This window comes from Aquarana catesbeiana, linkage group LG12 (genome assembly GCF_042186555.1).
Source record: "Aquarana catesbeiana isolate 2022-GZ linkage group LG12, ASM4218655v1, whole genome shotgun sequence".
In the NCBI taxonomy this organism is placed as follows: domain Eukaryota; kingdom Metazoa; phylum Chordata; class Amphibia; order Anura; family Ranidae; genus Aquarana; species Aquarana catesbeiana.
The window spans coordinates 137412068-137432202 of NC_133335.1; the positions used below are offsets into that span (position 1 = coordinate 137412068).

A 20135-nucleotide genomic window follows, 5' to 3' on the forward strand; every position below is an offset into this window, starting at 1 on the left:
GAAAATATGCACAGCTGTCAAAATCCAACATAATCAAACTTTATTCTCAAAAAACACAATTATAAATAAAATATTATACAGTTATTTTTAAAAAGTTAATTCATAATATCTTAAAAAAACAAACTTGAAATTCTACAATCAGGGTAAACGTAAAGCAACTGTATATAAAAATAAGTTCAAAGTTAAGTAAACTGTTGAATAATAACCAGCACTGAGCAATAGTAGTTCCACTGGTTGCTGAGGCATACACATTCTATCACGTCTAACAAATTCATGTTCTTGAAGATTCAAAGCTGATGCTGTTGCAGATGTCAATTTAACACCATTGTAAACTGCATAAAAAAACTTGACCATTTAAAGCACAAAATGATAAACTGAATTCCAGCAAATACTGGGCACAGGAGATTCAGTTCCCAAAGGGGGTTATTTACGAAAGGCAAATACACTTTGCACTACAAGTGCACTTGAAAGTGCAGTCGCTGTAGATCTGAGGGGGACATGCAAGGAAAATAAATAGCATTTTAGCTTTCACACAATTGGATTATAAAATCAGCAGAGCTTCCCCTCAGATTTACAGCAAGTGCACTTGTAGTGTTTGTGGTGCAAAGTGGATTTGCCTTTCGTAAATAACCCCTAAACACTGCTATCTGAAAAGCAAGATGTACGCTCACTGCTTCAGGAGAGAGCTGTAAACGATGGAATCTGCAAGGAGCATGTGACAATAGCAACCCTGTTCACCAGAGACAGGATCACTCCACTACCACTTACATTCTTCTAACCTAGAGCATCTCTCCCTCACTGGCTAAATCAGCAAGATGTCAGACGATTACTGCTCCCTTTGCTAGCTAGTGAGGCTTTGCTACATTTCAGCCAGGAAACTACCCTCCTAGGGAGGTGGTCAGCTGCAACTCAGTGATTCTGTTGTGACTATACAACTACCTCCTTTAATCTATTCAAATCGTATCAGTCAGGTTCTCTTTCTCTGCATACTTGTTGGTAGAGCTAAAACAAGATTGTACAATGTAACATGTAAGGTCGGCTTAATACCTACAGTGCCTTTCTCAACTCATTGCTTGCACGAAGTATCAAAAAAGAAACAACTCCTTTAGTGCAGGTAAAAAAAATCAATATCAATGTCCCCTGTTCAAGATAGCCCTTTGCAATATCTATATTACCTAAACCATTTTTAATTTTCTCGCTATTATTATTACAAGGCTGATAATAAGACAGAAGAACATTACTTGATGTCCCCGATAAAGATTGGTTTTGTCACAGTACAGGGTCTTTATATACAGCTGTTATTGCACAGGGACTAAAATAAAATGCATAGATCTAGTTTGCTACAGAGAGCTTTGTGCCACTTTAAAAAAACATCTTTGAAATGACCCAGCTTACATCGGTTGTAAAACAATTCCCTTCAGACTGGGTTCAAACCTAATACCAATGCGGCTTCCAGCAAGGGTCCTGTGTGTCCCCATTCCAGCCCGAATTTCTGACTGATTTCGGACCTGAAATGGACCAAAAGCGCACAGGGCTCCTGTGCAATTTGCACCAGAGTTGCAGCGGAGATATGTGAACCGGCTCCATAGAGAACCAGTCAAAACCTCCTACTATTGCGAATTGGATGAGGGTTTCCCGCATCCAATTTGCAATGGTGTGAACCTAGCCTAAAGAGTAACCTTGGTGACACTATTACTAACTCCTAGTAGATTTTTCAGAGAAATATATGGAGGCTGTACTCCTGAGAAACACAAATGGAAGCTCAGCTCCTTGCATTGCTCTAGATGTTAAAAAAAAAAAACTCATTCTGAATGGACACCCAAACATTATATTAAAAATCCTACTTTATTCTAAGCAAAGGGCAATCAAATGATTTCACCATGTAAAATCAAATTATTGGTATCCTTAACGCACAATTGAACTCCTTTTCAATCAGCTAAATTCAGTCCATGGAAAATAAAACATGCAGTCTTGTTCTCTTTTAAAAAAACATCTTATAAGAGCCAGTCCACCAACATGTTGGCTGTATGTGGAGCCTGTAAAGTCCCCTGATTTATATGTTGATTGCATACTTTAGTACCAAGATCTCACTGCCATATTGTCCCCGACCAACTGGGCGTGTTCCAGCTACCAACAGTGTATTCTTCAGAATATAAAATAAATGATTCAACAGAGTAAGAACCTTCATAATGGCCACTGCTGGCATGTAGAAACAGGAACTCGAGCAGAGGAATCACAGCAGGGTCCCTGAGAGATACAAATTGTGAGGCTGTAGTGATACTATGGCTCGGTTCACATAGGGGCGACTTGTCAGGCGACCTAGTCGCCTGACAAGTCGCCTCCCGTTCTGTGCTACGGAACCGTTCTAATAGGAGCGACGCAAGTCGCTCCGACTTAGAAAAAGGTTCCTGTACTACTTTGGGGGCGACTTGGGGCGACTTGCATAGACTTCTATACAGAAGTCGTTTTGCAAGTCGCCTCAGAAGTCGTTTGCAGGTCGCCTCGCTGAGGCGACCTGCAAGTCGTGCCGCCCCTGTGTGAACCGGCACTAAAGGTTTGTCGTTTTTTTTCTAATAAAAACAAACATGTTATACTTGCCTCCCCTATGAAATGGTTTTGCACAGAGCAGCCTGAATCCTCTTCTTCGGTGCTCCTGGCCACTCCCTCCTGTCGAGTGCTCCCATAGCAAGCAGCTTACTATGGGGGCAACCGAGCCGAGTTGCAGCTCTGTGTCCATTCAGACTCGGAGCTCTGGTTCTGCCCCGCCCCCTCTTTCCTGATTGGCTGACTTTGACAGCAGTGGGACCCAATGGCGCTGCTGCTGTCAATCAGGAGGGGAGTCCCAGATGGCCAAGGCGGTCGTGTACCACGCTGGCTAGAGATGGGACTCAGGTACGCATTGGGGGGCTGCTACACACAGGCTTTTTTCTCTTAATGCATATTATGATAAAAAAACCTTCAGCCTTTACAACCCTTTTTATCTCTCCAGCATCTACATATTCGGTATACTAAAGCCCCTTTCAGCATGGGGCGGATTCATTGGACGGAATCCACTGGCTCAGCAGGGGATCGCTCCATTGATCCCCGCTGAGCAGGCAGATCACAGGTCTGTCTCCGCTCACTGTGCAGAGACGTACCTGTCAAAGCCCCGCTGTTTTCTATGCGGAGAGCAGATAATTTAATCCGCGCCGATCGGCGGATGGCAAACGCATCGCCATCCATCTGTTTTCAGCGGATCTTATGGCAGGCGGGTGTCAGCGGACACATATTCGCTCACATACGCCTGCACATAACAGTCAATGGATGGCCCACTTGTATCCGCTCGGGTGAAAGGGGCCTAATCCTTTAAGTTTCCTAAATTTACTGAAAACAATGCAGTGTCAATAATGCATTCTGTCTACACAAAAACCAAATCAAATGAAGACACTTAAATGGTAACACTTTTCTGGCTGAAGCCATATTCTATGTTTGTGAAGTAAAATATATTCATGGCCTTATTGTCGCTGTTGTGCTTGTACATGATCCTCACATTTACTCAGTTCCCAATTTGTGTGAATTTGTTGAAATGTTTGTGCCACAAGGGCGCTGTGAAAGCAGTGTATGCATGTTGCTATGTGTGCACGGTGACCGCAGTGTTTGTGTGTTAACATGTGGGAAGTGTGAAAGCAGTGTAATACCAGATCTATTCAAAACACATTATAGCCAAATTATTACAGGAAGAAAAACTGACCCTATGACCTATCAATTACATGCATATGATGGGTAGACTGTGACCCCAATGGGGTACCAGCCCCTGACACCAGGAGGGCTTTGATGTGTCATGACAGTCCAGAGGACACCTGGGACAACTTCCCTCATTTTGCCAGGCAACACTACATCGGAGGTTTGGTGACTGAATTTTATAGCGGTAGGAGGAGATTTGTTACTTACACCTGTCTCATGCACCTGACCTCCAAGTTACCTACTACTGCCCTGAGTATTTTTCTGACCCCTGCACTCTGCGTTACATACCTACTCCTGCACTATGGGCTACTTACTACTGACCCTGATACTTCAAACTACTTTTAATGGGGCCTTGTTGTTAGGTTATCTCCATGAAGAAGAAGAAAAAATAAAAATAAAAAAGGGAGTTTACTAAACCCTGCAAATCTTTAATCTCTTCTATGTTGTTTATGAAGATCTCCAACTCTCCAGTGTTGTCGATTACTGTTCTAAATTCTATACTAGTTAAAAATATAACTCCAGGCAAATATTTTTATAGTTTTGAATGGCAAATGTTTAGATCCTCATTAGGCTGCTATTGCTGGATTTGTTGATTTCAAAGGAGTAGGAAAAGTAAAGTGAAATCTAGAATTTTACAGCAGACAGTGGAACAGACAGTAAGGAAAAAATATCACAATAGGGACACCTGTTTCAATGGCAGCTGTAAAAGGTATCCCCCCTTACTTTTAGTTACATCTCTTGGACAAACAAACAACACCCATTTTAGACAATATGAGCAGCAACAGCAACCTAAGAGGTTCTAACACCTATTGTAACTACAACAAAGAATTTTTACTAGATGTTCCACTTTAATGAATTAAAATAATGAACACATTCTTAAAGCAGAGTTCCATCCTAAACACCCTAACACCTATGCTGACTAACCTGTAAAAAAGATGCATAAACATACCCATTTTAGTTTGCGCTGGTCACATGATCCAGCTTCCCTGCATCAGCTGGCAGTGACTGCAGGGAAGAGAAGGGAGCGCCAACAACAGCTGGGACATGGGAGCCTATGGGTGATGTCACCTCTCCTAGACATTCTAGCTGTTGTCGAGTGCTCTCTCCTTCCCCCTGCAGCTGCCTGACAAGAGCCAATCATGTGACCAGAGAAGGCTGAGAACTGGTATACACATCTTTACAACAGGTTAATCAGCATAGGTGTTAGAAAGGTGGAGGGGACATTTTTAAGAGTGGTTAGGTTGAGGCTGGAATTCTACTTTACGTTTCTCACTGTCCTGCTTTACAGCATCAATATTATCACAAATGCAGCGTTAATTAAAAATATAATAATTGTAACCTACATTATTAAAATCTTGTTACCAATATAGTACACAGATTAATTGTATCTATCAATTCACAGTAAATTGGTGACATCACTATAGCATATCTTGATAAAGTGATTATAACCAAATGCATGTGAGTTGAAAATTAATTTGGCAGAAAGTAATTGCTGCTATAGATGTGAGAACAGGTACATGTTTTATGAATATATCATGCTGTGCAGAACCAAGAGGGAACAATAAAAATAACATTAGCAAGCCTAAGATACATGGCTCTGCTAAGCATATAAGATAATATTTTAAGATCTATGCTTGTTATGTGCAGTACATAACTGCATTTAGCTTTAAGCATTGAAGATTTGATTACTCTTGGTTTAAAAAGAGTTCAAGTTAAATACATTTGTTTTCTCTGGTATACAAGTAAAACAATGCATGCAGTTTTAAAAAAAGGGAACATCCAAGACTGGGTAGTCCAGAATGGAATTTTTTGAGGAAAGATTTTTAGCTGAAATCAGCCCCAAAAAGCAAAAACTGTGGTTGCATAAAAGGTTTCCAGGTAACATTAGCCTAGTTGCTAGCCCCACAACACAAAGCACTCCGATATAAAAATTACAACCAGCTTCCAAGTTTAAAAAAAATTAAATAAAATTAAGGCCTTACACCTGCAACTCAAAACTTGCCATTAATAAGGAAACCCCCCAGATTTCAGGGCTGTATCAAGATACCTGAAGTGCCTGCTATGTTAGGGCACTGACACTTTTGCAACAACAGCTTTGCTTCAAAGTTGAACGCAAAGCTATCTTAGCTCTCTAAAAGTACTCAGATCTGTCTAGCAATATCAAATATATATTTATTAAGGATATTAAAAAAAAGGAATATGTGGCATAACTAGGATGCAGGCCAAATTAGATGGAACCTGTAAGGGTAGAAATGTGGAAGGTGGGATTGCCAATTATCACCCCAACTGTGGCTTTACGAACTAGTGAGTTACCAACCTGAAATAAATCTGCAGAACAGGAGTTTAGACTTCATTAGCTACATGCTTGTCCAGCTCAGTAACATACTTGACCATAAAACCAAAAATCAGGATGCCCGAATCAAAACAGGTTTTAAAAACAAGCCAGGAATAGCAAAATCCATATTTCTATCCTCACAGGTTCATGTAACATGCTGGCAGAGGAACATATTAGTGTTTATAATAAGAATATTTGTGAGAGCAGTACAAATTGGTAAAAAAAAAAAAAAAAAAAAAAAAAAAGCATTATTTAAAATATATGCAAGAGCAGTAGAATGAACTGTGCTCATCTTTCAAATACTCTCCATGGCTTTAAATTCACTAAGAGCCTGCACAGGATTCACATGTTTCTTCTGAGATGCTCGCTTAATTTTAGTTTGGGTCTCATCTTGCTTTTCTCTCTTGACAAGTGGCTTTTTCTCTGGGGCCTTCATTTTCCAGGAAACTGCAGGCAAGTTTAATGATGCCATTCCTTGGGACTTTTGATATTTTGTAGAAGCCACATAAGATGCTTTAACAGTTTGAACCACAGCATTCATCAAGTTCTTAGCAGCTTGTATCAGTGACATGGCACTGTCAGCTCCAGAGACCACTAACTCACCACCAAGATTTTGAACTTCTGCTTTAACTTTGCTGCAGATGTTTAACTGGTGACAGTATAAGGCAATGCGCTGCAGGTATGCCAAAAGATCTTGTTTGCAGCTAGAGTCAGGGCAGTGGTCAGCAATAGCACGGCCCAATTTGTCCATTCGTGATCCAGCTTCTGCAATTTTCTTTGCAGCACCTATGACATCTGAAGCATTTTTAAGATGACCCTTTCCTCTAGTAAAATCTGTCATCTCCATCATGATCATACACATCTGTTTGGCCAAAACAATGATGTCATTGCCACTGTCATCCCATTTGGATACTTCAGCATCCAGCTTACTTTTTTCTTCTTGGAAACTTGCAACTTGTTCTGCAATCTTTGCCTTTTGTTCCTGAGGAAGCTGGGCCATAATTGCTCTAGCACTCTGCCCTGCAATGAGTTGGTCATCTTCAGTCTGAATGCTGGTATGGCTTCTCACATCAACGTCATCTGCTTCAAAATCAGAATCATCCAGCTCTTCTGGAGTTCTGATCATTAAAACAGCTTTTCTGATGTCACGAATTCCATCATACACAAGTCTGGAGGCATCAATAAATTCATTTTCATCTACAGGGTGATTAGGATCTCGAATGAGAGCATTAACTACAGTTTCCACTTGCTCTGCAAAGCGTGGCATAACAGTGTCCGACAACAGTTTAGAAGCTTCCATAACTTTTTCTGTGTAAATACCTGCCTCATAGTTTTCCATTTCTGAAATGACAACATGCATAACTCTGGCGGCACGGCCACGTATGACTCCTGCGGTGCGATCCAGCCCATCGATATCCCTTTCCTGCAGAGCTATAACACATTTATTGACATCTTCTAAGATGTGATTTTCCGAGACAGACAAAAAGTCATCAATGGAAGTAATATCATCAACTGCCTCAGTAAGGATACAAACTTGCTTTTCCCACTGTTCCTTGAAAACATCCATATTGTCCAAAGCCACTTTACTGTAAGGCTTGGCTGCTAAGGCCAAAGCTGCATTTATGACCTGAGGACATAGCGCCTCCAGCTGGTTTGCAGATACGCGGACAATTTTAACCCCGTCCTCATTGTTAGAGATAGAGCATGCCAAGTTTGCCACTTCGATCAATTTAGTTGCGTGTTCACGAAAAACTTGGGCATACTCTTTGACTTCCTTTTCGTTACCATTCTTAGCAGCCTCAATCAGAACCAGGAGTGGCACATTGGTCTCTAAGAAAGAGTCTGAGACGTGGTCCATGACGGCTTTACACAACTGCTTGCGCAGGTCTCTGGTCTTTCTGATCATTTTATCTATGGCAGCATTAAGAACATCACCCCTTTCCTTACGCCCAGAATTGGCCATGTATTCAGAGAGGAGATCCTGCAAGGCTTGTCTTACCAGATTACATTCGGCCACAATGCGCTCTCGGCGGTCATCCCGGGTGCAGGTGGAATCCGCCATCAAGGCCGCCCCACTAATAATACTCTCTAGTCTCTCCTCCAAAGACGGCCTGAATTTTTCTTCTGTGAAACCTATGGGATCCATGATTATCTGTTTATCAAAGTTATTCAGGGCCACAGCAAGCTCCCCTCCCTGTGGTGTTGCTTCTTCGGATGGAGTGGCCTGGGCTGCATTGTTGATGGCAGTGATGGCTTGCTGCAGCTGCTTGTACACCAAATCCCTGTTGGCCCTGTAGGCCGCTACATCGGGATGCTGCAGACAGGCCTGGGAGGCGGAGTAGAGGATGGGGATATTCTTCAGCAGGATTCCTCTGGCGGCAGCCATCTGATCCCGGTGGCCGACGTCCTTCAGCTCCTGTTGTCTATTAGCACTCATCGCCAGTAACTTCCCCAGCTCAGCGTTCAGCGCTTTGTACTGGATGCCCAGATCCTGCTCGGTGCCGGCATTCCTCAGCCTCAGTACTCCGTCCTCCACCACCTTCAGCTGCACCAGCAGTTTGAACACATCGGCCATGTCGGCCAGGATCAGAAGTCTGGTGACGGCTGATAGGAGGCTGCGGGCCGCCCGGACCACATTCCCCCTCTTCACCGAGGAGCACGGATCATCGGCAAAGTCCCCGGAGGCCGCTCTCATCTGCTCGCCCTGGCTGCGTACCTCGTCCACAGCGGCGGCCAGCTCGTCCCGCAGGAACTGGCTCTCCTTGGCGATCTTGTCCCCCTTCTCCAGAAAGTTCTGGGTGGCCTGCTCCACCGAGGCGGCCAGCACCCGCGCCTTCTTCGAGCGGCCCTTCTTCTTAGCGGACGGCCCTTTGTTACTGCTATTCACCAGAGTGGTGACCTGACTGACCAGCGGTTCCAGCAGGCGCTCCACGGCCAAAGTCCGGATCTCCAGACTCTTCGGGTTCCAGTTCATGTTCGCCGTATTAAGGCTCATGGTGAGGTCCCGGGATGAGCGATGTACAGCGGTGACGGTGGATAGGAAATGAATGACTCGGTCCGGGACAAACCAGCCGGAAGATGAAGGATGCGGAGCTGCACCTCCCTATTGCCTCTATTATCTCAGGGTATCGGTGTGATGTCACTTCCGGCTCACCTAGTGCGCTCGACCCCCCTTCAACCCAATGCCTCACCCACCTCGTCAGTCCTTCGTTCCCTGCTGCACCTATAACTTCCGTCCTCCCTTCCCCTACCATCTCATCAATCATCCCTGCCCTGCCCCCAGTGCCTCACCCACCTCGTCAGTCCTTCGTTCCCTGCTGCACCTATAACTTCCGTCATCCCTTCCCCTACCATCTCATCAGTCATCCCTGCCCTGCCCCACTGCTTAACCCATAGCTCCCAACTGTCCCTGATTTTGAACAAAGTCCCTCATTTTGGTCTGATCTACATAGTTGTATGTAAAATGCACTCATTATCTATCAAAACGTGTTTTATAGTGCTAAACTATTGATCTAGTTTCTAAATTGCTGCATTTCTAAATTCCAAAGGCAAGTATAAAGGAATAGTAGTGGTAAAAAAACAGAACTTGTGGGTTTAACCACTTCAGCCCCGGAAGAATTTATCCTCTTCCTGTCCTGACCAGAGCATTTTTTGCTATACAGCACTGTGTTGATTTAACTGACAATTGCGCGGTCGTGCGACATTGCAGCCAAACACAATTGACCCTTTTTTCCCACAAATAGAGCTTTCTTTTGCTGGTGTTTGATCACCTCTGTGGTTTTTATTTTTTGAGCTATAAACAAAAAAAGACCAACAATTTTGAAAAAGAAACTATATTTTTTGCTATAGACTAAGAGGGTGGTGGCTGCGCTGTGATAGAAAGGGGGGGGGGGGGAGCTAGACTAAATCAATAAATATCAAATAACCTGAAAATGTGAATAAATCATGTAAGAGCGTACTTACAAATGCAAATAGATAAATAAAATGTACGCACAAACAAATGTCACTAAATGATGTATAAAGAATTGACCGTGATCAAACCAAAATTGAAAATTAAATGAAATAAAATTGAAAAGGCTGGAAATGTGCTTAGGAGCACGGGACGCTGCCACACACTAGCTGGATGTGACGAGCTTGGCGCTCGTAGATGTTTTACCCCCCAGCTGCTTTTAAATGTAAGTGCATGAACTTTTATGAGTTTTCAATAAATTACATGATATACGGGATTATGCTATGTGCGGTTTCTGTTTTTTATATACCGCACTAAACAACTCTGCACAACGGGTGGTGAAACTGGAAGCGGGGAGAATCTCTCAGAAGATCCAGAGTCTGGGATTATACGAGCTCGAAGCTCGTGGGTTGAGGCGTGTGCTCATTGTCTATAAGTGAGTGCAACCCCCCCCCCCCTTCTTCCCCACCTGTATTTTTACATCAAACGGTATCATACTATATACCACTCGTTCTTTGTTTTCTACGTATGATATATGGCATCACCAATCAACGCCACCTGCTGTACCGTTGGACTTCCCTGCCTGCGGGGTCTCCTCTGCATATGCTGTATACCTTACAGCTGTAAGGTAAGGGGCCTGGGAACACAAAGGTGCCCCCACCTGTCAGCACATGGTTTTTTCCTGGTTCATCATCATCTTATTCATATCCAGGATTGTCACATTTGGTGGTGGGACTGTCGTCATCTTGTGATTTTTATTTTTATTTTATTTTTTCTATTGTATTTTTCGCCAAGTGTTGGCGGGTCACCAACACCAATCACTGGGACCATTTCTATGGACACTTATACTTACTCTTTATTCAGATTGTTAATGACTATTCACGTGTGTACTTATATCATCAGTTGATCATTTTATTTATATACACATGGTTATATTTACTTCATTGGAGTACCTTTTATGATATTATGATATATTTCGGATCTATGCTCCTTTTTTAGCAGATTCACATACCCTTGCACATTTTTTGTTGGTATACATTTCCAGCCTTTTCAATTTTATTTCATTTAATTTTCAATTTTGGTTTGATCACGGTCAATTCTTTATACATCATTTATTGACATTTGCTTGTGCGTACATTTTATTGATCTATTTGCATTTGTAAGTACGCTCTTACATGATTTATTCACATTTTCAGGTTATTTGATATTTATTGATTTAGTCTAGCTCCCCCCCCCCCCTCCTTTCTATCACAGCGCAGCCACCACCCTCTTAGTCTATTGTTGTTTCGTCTGTTTTGGAGCAGTCTTGTGTGTTGCAGCAGTGTCCCCTTAGTATAGGATCCCTTTGACAGCGCAGGAGTTTTCGACACATTTTTTTTTATATTTTTTGCTATAATATCCCCAAAAAAATATAAAAAAAAAAAAATGTCTTCCTCAGTTTAGGCCGATTATGTATTCTACATATTTTTGGTAAAAAAAAAAATCACAATAAGTGTATATTGATTGGTTTGCGCAAAAGTTAAAGCGTCTACAAAATAGGGGATATATTTATGGCATTTTTATTATTAATTAATTTTTTTATTAGTAATGGTGGTGATCAGCGATTTTTATTGGGACTGCGACATTGTGGTGGACAGATCGGACACTTTTGACACTATTTTGGGACCATTGACATTCATACAGTGATCAGAGCTAAAAATAGCCACTGATTACTGCATAAATGTCAGTGATAAGGAAGGGGTTAAACACTAGGGGGCGATCAAGGGTTAGGTGTGTTCCCTCAGGATCGGTTCACACTGAGGCAGCATGACTTGCAGTGTGACTGCCTCAGGCGACCTGGACACGACTCAGCGGCGACATGCAAAACGACTTCTGTATAGAAGTCAATGCAAGTCACCCCCAAAGTTGTACAGGAACCTTTTTCTAAGTCGGAGCGACTTGCGTTGCTCCGATTAGAACGGTTCCATTGTACAGAACGGGATGCTACATGTCAGGCGGCTAAGTCGCAGTGTGAACCGAGGCTCAGGGTGTTCTAACTGTAGGGGGGATGGGCTCACTAGGACATGACAGAGATCACTGCTCCCGATCACTGGGAGCAGTAGATCCCTGTCATGTCACTAGGCAGAACAGGGAAATGCCTTGTTTACATAGGCATCTCCACGTTCTGCCTCTCCTTGCCACGATCCCGGTCCACCGGCAGACATCGAGTCCGTGGGCACACACTTGCGGCGTGTGCCTGCTAGCCTGCAATGACGGAGGGACGTATGGCCATGCCCATTTGCGCACCTGTGCCATTCTGCCGACGTACATCGGCGTGCGGCGGTCGTCAAGTGGTTAACCAATTTTTTTTTTTTTGTACAATTCTCCTTTAAGGGTGCGTGGCAGGGGGTGTGTCCTATGCCTACATACTTTTGTTTGCTAAAAGGTGTCCCTCATTCCTATCTCAGAATGTTGGGAGGTGTGCCTCACCTACCTCGTCAGTCCTTCGTTACCTGCTACACCAATAACTTCCATTCTCCCACTGCCTCATCCATCTTATCAGTTCTTCCCTTCCTATGTTGACTCCTCTACCTCATCCATCCTCCCTTCTGCCACTGCCTCACTTACTTCATCCAGCCTCCTTCCCCCATACTTTACCCACCTGCCTCATCATTCCTTCACTGCTTTACCAACCTCGTCCATCTTCCCTTCCCCCACTACCTCATCTACGCCTACATTATCTGTCCTCCCCTACCTCATCAGTCTTCCATTGCCTCGCCAACACTGCTTCATTGCTGCCTCATCTACCACACCCATCCGTTCACCGCCTTACCTACCTCATTCATCCTCCCTTTCCCATCTTATCTACCCCACCCGTTCTTCCTCCCCCACCTATCTCCCCTGTCCTCCCCTCACCACCACATCTACATCTACCTCCTCCACACTCTTTTCTCTATCCCACCTACATCATCTGTCTTCCCAGCCCCTCGCCTACCCCACCTTTCTTTTAGTGGTATTTGATTACCACTAGGTTTTTGTTTTTTTATTATATAAATGAAAAAAGACCAAACATTTTGAAAAAAAAAAATATTTTCGACTTTCTGTTATAAAATACAGTTGTGCTCATAAATTTACATACCCTGGCAGAATTTTTTGATTTCTTGGCCATTTTTCAGAGAATATGAATAATAACACAAAAACATTTCTTTCACTCATGGTTAGTGTTTGGCTGAAGCCATTTATTATCAATCAACTGTGTTTACTCTTTTTAAATCATAATGACAACAGAAACTACCAAAATGACCCTGATCAAAAGTTTACATACCTTGGTGATTTTGGCCTGATACAATGCACACAAATTGACACAAAGGGATTTGAATGGCTATTAAAAGTAACCATCCTCAACTGTGATCTGTTTTCTTGTAATTAGTGTGTGTGTATAAAAGGTCAATGAGTTTCTGGACTCCTGACAGACCCTTCCATTTTTCATCCAGTGCTGCACTGACGTTTTTGCATTGTGAGTCATGGGGAAAGCAAAAAAATTGTCAAAGGATCTGCGGGAAAAGGTAGTTGAACTGTATACAACAGGAAAGGGATATAAAAAGATATCCAAGGAATTAAGAATGCCAATCAGCAGTGTTCAAACTCTAATCAAGACGTGGAAAATGAGGGGTTCTGTTGAAACCAAACTACGGTCAGGTAGACCAACTAGAATTTCGGCCACAACTGCCAGGCAAATTGTTCAGGATGCAAAGAAAAACCCACAAATAATTTCAGGTCAAATACAGGACTCTCTGAAAACATGTGGTGTTGCTGTTTGAAGATGCACAATAAGGAGGCACTTGAAGAAAGATGGGCTGCATGGTTGAGTCACCAAAAGAAAGCCATTACTACGCAAATTCCACAAAGTATCCCTCTTACAATACGCCAAACAGCACAGAAACAACCCTTAAACCTTCTGGCACAGTCGTTTGGAGTGATGAGACCAAAATTGAGCTTTTTGGCCACAACCATAAACGCTACATTTGGAGAGGAGTCAACAAGGCCTATGATGAAAGGTACACCATTCCTACTATGAAACACGGAGGTGGATCGCTGATGTTTTGGGGATGTGAGCTACAAAAGCACAGGAAATTTGGCCCAAGAATTTACAGGAACTGGCGGATTTTTGCCAAGAGGAATGGGCAGCTTTACCATCTGAGAAGATAAAGAGCCTCATCAAAAAATACCTCAAAAGACTTCAAGCTGTCATTGATGTTAAAGGGGGCAATACATGGTATTAAAGCGAAGTTCCACCCAAAAGTGGAACTTCCGCTCATTGTACACCTCCCCCCCTCCGGTGCCACAATTGACACCTTTTGGGGGGTAGGGGGGACAGCATACCTGTCTTTCACAGGTATGCTGTCCCCACTTCCGGAAGCCTCAGCCGTGGGTATTGACGTCATGGCTGGGTCTCCCTCCTCCTCCCCCTGTCGCCGGGCCAGTAGGAGAGAGGAGTGGAGCCTCGCATATGTGCAGTAGAGTTCTCGGCGTGAACCTGAAAGGCCACACTGCCGGGCTCCCTTATTTGCAATTGAGGCAGCATTCACCCGACAGCTGATGGAAACATCAGCTGCGGTGCCGACATCGCTGGACTGCAGGACAGGTAAGTGTCCGATTATTAAAAGTCAGCAGCTGCTGGCTTTTAATTTTTGCAGAGGTGGGCGGACCTCCGCTTTAAGAACTGGGGTATGTAAACTCTTTATCAGGGTCATTTGGGTAGTTTCTGTTTTCATTATGATTTAATAAGAGTAAACACAGTTGATTGATAATAAATGGCTTCAGCCAAACACTAACCATTAGTGAAAGAAAAGTTTTTGTGTTATCATTCATATTCTCTGAAAAATGGGCAAGAAATCATAAAATCTGCCAGGGTATGTAAACTTATGAGCACAACTGTATATCCAATAAAGTCAAATTTCTGCATATAGACCAAAATGTATTTTGCTCTTGGTAAAAAAAAAACGAAGTATATAACCACTTAAGGCCCCTTTCCACTTATATGACTTGTCCCACGATTTTGTACTGCAAAATCGTATGGCAAGTCATTCTCCATGATTTTCAATGACTACCATTCATATTGGCAGGACTTTAAGTCGTGCCGACTTCAAAGTAGTCCCTGCACATGTGCGAGTCACGTTGCGTGTTCTGACTGGGCCCTGCTGTCTTCTGGGACCTGTGTGTCTCCCAGAAGACAGCGGAGGGGACGGAGGAGAGGCCGGACATGGCGTAGATCGCCGCTGCAATCTTTTGCCAGAAGTGGGAGCAAATGCCTGGATTAGACGGGGATCTGCTCTCCCTTGAAAGGTGCCATATGTAACAGCAAGGCAGAGCTTTCTTCTGATGGTCTGATGGTGGGGGTGGGGTAAAATTCATCACGTCCCTTAGTAAAGACACCTAGGCAGAAAAACACTGCCTAGGCACACAGTTAACCCTTTACTCACTCTAGATGTAACCCCTTCCCAGTCAGTGTCATTAGTACAGTGACCGTGCATATTTTTAGCACTGATCACTGTATTAGTGGCACTGGTTCCCACAAAGTATCAGTTAGTGTCAGATTGTCCGCCGCAATATCGCAGTCCCACTATAAGTCGCTGATCGCCGCCATTACTAGTAAAAAAAAAAAAATATATATATATCCCATAGTTTGTAGACGCTATAACTTTTGCGGAAACCAATCAATCAATCTACACTTATTGGGATTTTTTTCAACCAAAAATATGTAGAATACATATTGGACTATAATTTTTTTTGTTTATTGCGCAGAAAATACAAAAAAAAAAACGCAGTGGTAATCAAATACCACCAAAAGAAAGCTCTATTTGTGGGAAAAAATTACAGCATTGCATGACCGCTCAATTGTCAGTTAAAGTAACGCAGTGCCATATTGCAAAAAAATGGCGTGGTCATGAAGGGGGTAAATCTTCAGAGGTCAAGTGGTTAATTGGTTTGTGTGAAAGTTATAGCGTCTACAAACTATGGTATGTATATATTTGAAAATTGATCAATACTGATATACTGATGGCTCTCATTTCTTGAGGCCCTAAAATGCCAGGACAGTACAAATTCCCCCAGTCTGAGGTATTTGGTCAGAGGCATGGCAATTTTTTTGTTACAATTTTTTGGAAAATGAAGAAATTAAATAAAATTAGTTTTCTTTTTTTTTTCACAATTTTTTTTAACATACTGTCACTAGTGAAGTACAGCATCATCATATGGCTGGTGTGGCGGTAATCAGGGACACTGACTGGTGACAGTATGTTAGAAAAAAAATATATATATTTAACATTTTTATCTTTTTTTGACATATTATTTCCTTTTTTTTTTTTTACTATTGTTTTTACATACTTTCATCAGAGCAGTTTAGTGTCACCAGAGTGAAACTGTACTACTAGGGGAGTGGGGGTAGGAATCAGGGAGTTTTATTTTATTTTACACTTTGTTGTTACAGTGATGATCACTGTAACAGCAATGTTTTGAACTGTCATGTATGGGTTACATTCATAACAGCTGTGATTATTATTGTATACTGTGATTGTCCCACAGCTATCAGATGGTACAGGGTGCTGTGATTGGCTCAGGTACCCTGAGATGGCTCTGAGCCATTCACAGCATCACAATACTAAGCATAGCTGTTATGAATGTTTACTTTACATTGTGATCATGTGATCGCATAGCAATCACATGATACTCTGGCCTCTCAAAGCGGCTGAGTACCGGGAGCTGCAACCCCTGTGTCCAGTAAAAGCCAATTAGCTGATGACGTACATGTACGTGATAAAGTCTGCCTGTGTAATGTACTGTGGCTGGGCAGCAAGTGGTTAACCACTTGCTTACTGGGCACGTATACCCCCTTCCTGACCAGGCCAATTTTCAGCTTTCAGTGCTGTCGCACTTTGAATGACAATTACACGGTCATGCAATACTGTACCCATATGAAATTGTAATAATTTTTTTGAGACAGATAGAGCTTTCTTTTGGTGGCATTTAATCACCACTGGGTTTGTTAATTTTTTGCTAAAGAAATAAAAAAAGATGGAAAATTTAGAATAAAAAAACTTTCTTAGTTTCTGTTATAAAATTTTGTAAATTGGTAATTTTTTTCCTTCACTGATGTGCGCTGCTGAGGCTGCACTGATGGGCACTGATAGGTGGCACTGATGAGGAGTCACTAATATGCTGCACATCCAAAGGTTCCAAATGCCTTTATTAAGATCATCGTGATGACACCAAGGACACCGGAAGACAGTCACGTAGACACATTTCACACATACATCTTGTGCTCAATTATTACCAATTACCATTGCCAGTAATGATTAAGCACAAGATGTACAGTATGTGTGAAACACGTCTACGTGACTGTCTTATGGTGTCCTTGGTGTCATCACGATGATCTTAATAAAGGCATTTGGAACCTTTGGATGTGCAGCCGTTCTTTTTTTTCGTCATGCTGCCAGCTTGTTAATGTCTCCCTCTCCGCCCACTGACTTCTGGGAGCGACGCCTCTTCGTTCCCAAGTATCGAATCAAGCATCGGGAGCATTTGCACAGATACAGAGTACAAGTACTTGTGTGAATGCTCGGTATCGGTAACGATACCAATACTAGTATCGGTATCGGTGCAACCCTAATTACAATGTATAAATATATCAAAGGTGACATCAGTAACTGTGATAAACTTTTCTCTAGGTTCCTGAAAAGGACATGCGGCTCTTATTTAAGGATAGAAGAAAAGAGGTTTAATCTTAGTTTGTGGAAAGGATTCTTTACTGTAGCAGAAAAATTGTGAAACTCCCTCCCCCAGGAAACGGTACAAGCAGAGAGTGTCAACGACTTCAAAACCTTTTAGATGTTTTCCTCAGGAAGCAGAATAATCAGGGCTAGAGGAATTATTAGAGAATAAAAAAAAAACACACAGGTGTATAACTTGGTAAATGAGTTACAAAGTAAAAAACCTATGAGTCTACATCCAGTGTCCACAGGTCAATCCAATGTCCACAGACTCCAGCTGTGTGACTGGCTAGAGCCATGTGACGTCACTCCCACGCATGTGTGCAGGAGCCACTGGTCACGGCACACGCTCCTGAAGAAACGACACGGGCGGCCGGTCCTTCAGAGCGCATAAACTGATGACATCATCTGCACAATATACAGTAAATGTCTTCTAAACGGTGCACGTTTAGGAGTTATTTACAGTACCTATAGGTAAGCCTTATAGGTGCTTAGGCTTACCTATAGGTGCAAAGTATACAGGTGGGTATACAACCTCTTTAAGGATTTAGAGAAGATCTGTAAAGAAGAGTGGACCAAAATCCCTCCTGAGGTGTGTTCAAACCTGGTAACCACCTACAAGAAACGTCTTACCTCTGTGCTTGCCAACAAGGGTTTCTCCACCAAGTACTAAGTCATGTTTTGCTTGGGGATCAAATACTTATTTTACTCACTGAACTGCAACTTAATTTATAGAATTTGTTTTATGTGTTTTTTTCTGTCTTTATCATTTAAAATACGGCCTATGATAAAAAAATTATAGACCCTTAATTTCTTTGTAAGTGGGCAAACTTGCAAAATCTGCAGAGGATCAAATAATTATTTTCTTCACTGTATGAACTTTTACTATGTGTCTTCCTAAAGGTAAATTCAAATTTTTAATTCTCATGCTGTGTAGATGTTTGTACATTCTTTTCCAGAACTTTTGGCATGTTTTACCAACATAAAAGGAGCCGCATTTACACTCTATTAGATATACAACTCCCTTTGTTTGACAGTTGGCAAAATGTTTTGATCTAAATTTGGCACCATTTGGAAGAGAAGATTCACTCCTATTGCTCATGAAAGGACAATATGAGCATTCCCCAAATGCAAAGATGCCCACGTATTTACATGGATTATCAGGATCTCCCATTCTGGGCGGGCGTCATATGACATCCTTGACTTCCTGGCGGTATAGGGGGCGTGCGTGCCGCGTCACGTAGGAGCCGATGTGCGCGCGGCCACCGGGAACTCATGATTGCTCGTTAAAGAGCAGGACCATGGAACTGTGTGTGTAAACACACAGATGCATGTCCTGTTAGGGGAGAGGAGACAGATCGTGTGTTCCTAGTATATAGGAACACTGATCGGTCTCCTTCCCAAATCAGTCCCCTCCCCCTACAGTTAGAATCACTCGCTAGTAACACATTTAACACCTTGATCTCCCTAGTGTTAACTCCTTCCCTGCCAGTGACATTTATAAAGTAATCAGTGCATTTTTATAGCACTGATTGCTGTATGAATGTGAATGGTCCCAAAATAGTGTAAAAAATGTCCAATATGTCCACTGCAATGTCAGTTACAATTAAAATTGCAGATCGCCACCATTACTAGTGAAAAAAAAAATAATAATAAAAAAACGCCATAGATCCATCCCCTATTTTGTAGGCGTTATAACTTTTGCGCAAACCAATAAATATATGCTTAATGCGATTATTTATTTATTTTTTTTTTACCAAAAATATGTAGAATATATATCGGCCTAAACTGAGGAAAAAATTATAATTTAAAAAAAAAAAAAAATTGGGATATTTATTATAGCAAAAAGTAAAAAATATTGTGTTTTTTCAAACTTATCGCTCTTCTTTTGTTTATAGCACAAAAAATAAAAACCGCAGAGGTGATCACGTACCACCAAAAGAAAGCTCTATTTGTGGGGAAAATAATTATAAAAATTAATTTGGGTACAATGTTGCATGACTGCGCAATTGTCATTCAAAATGTCACAGCGCTGAAAACTGAAAATTGGCCTGGGCAGGAAGTGGCTGTAAACCCACAAAAAAAAAAAAAAAACCTTAAAGTGGTTGTAAACCCACAAAATAGACTAAGGCATAATGAGCTAGTATGCATAGCATACTAGCTCATTATGAAGTACTCACCTTAGATCGAAGCCCCCGCAGCGGTCCCAGTACACAGCTTTGGCCGGCGATGCTGTGATTGGCCAGAGCCACAATGACATCACTCTCGCGCATGCATGCGGGAGCCGCCGGTAACATCACACTACTATACTACGAACGTGCCATTGCTTCAGTGTGGATGTGCCGATGACGTTGGCACATGCTGATACAGGGGATATCAA

General features: G+C 42.3%; 1 protein-coding gene and 1 pseudogene across 2 annotated transcripts in view; one reads left to right on the forward strand and one right to left on the reverse strand.

Annotated features, from left to right (window-relative positions):
• Positions 1–20135, forward strand: part of IFI35 (interferon induced protein 35) — a 216155-nt gene that overhangs the window by 104496 nt on the left and 91524 nt on the right. The gene's annotated exons all lie outside the window — the stretch shown is intronic.
• On the reverse strand, positions 18–9429 carry LOC141114574 (catenin alpha-1 pseudogene; annotated as a pseudogene).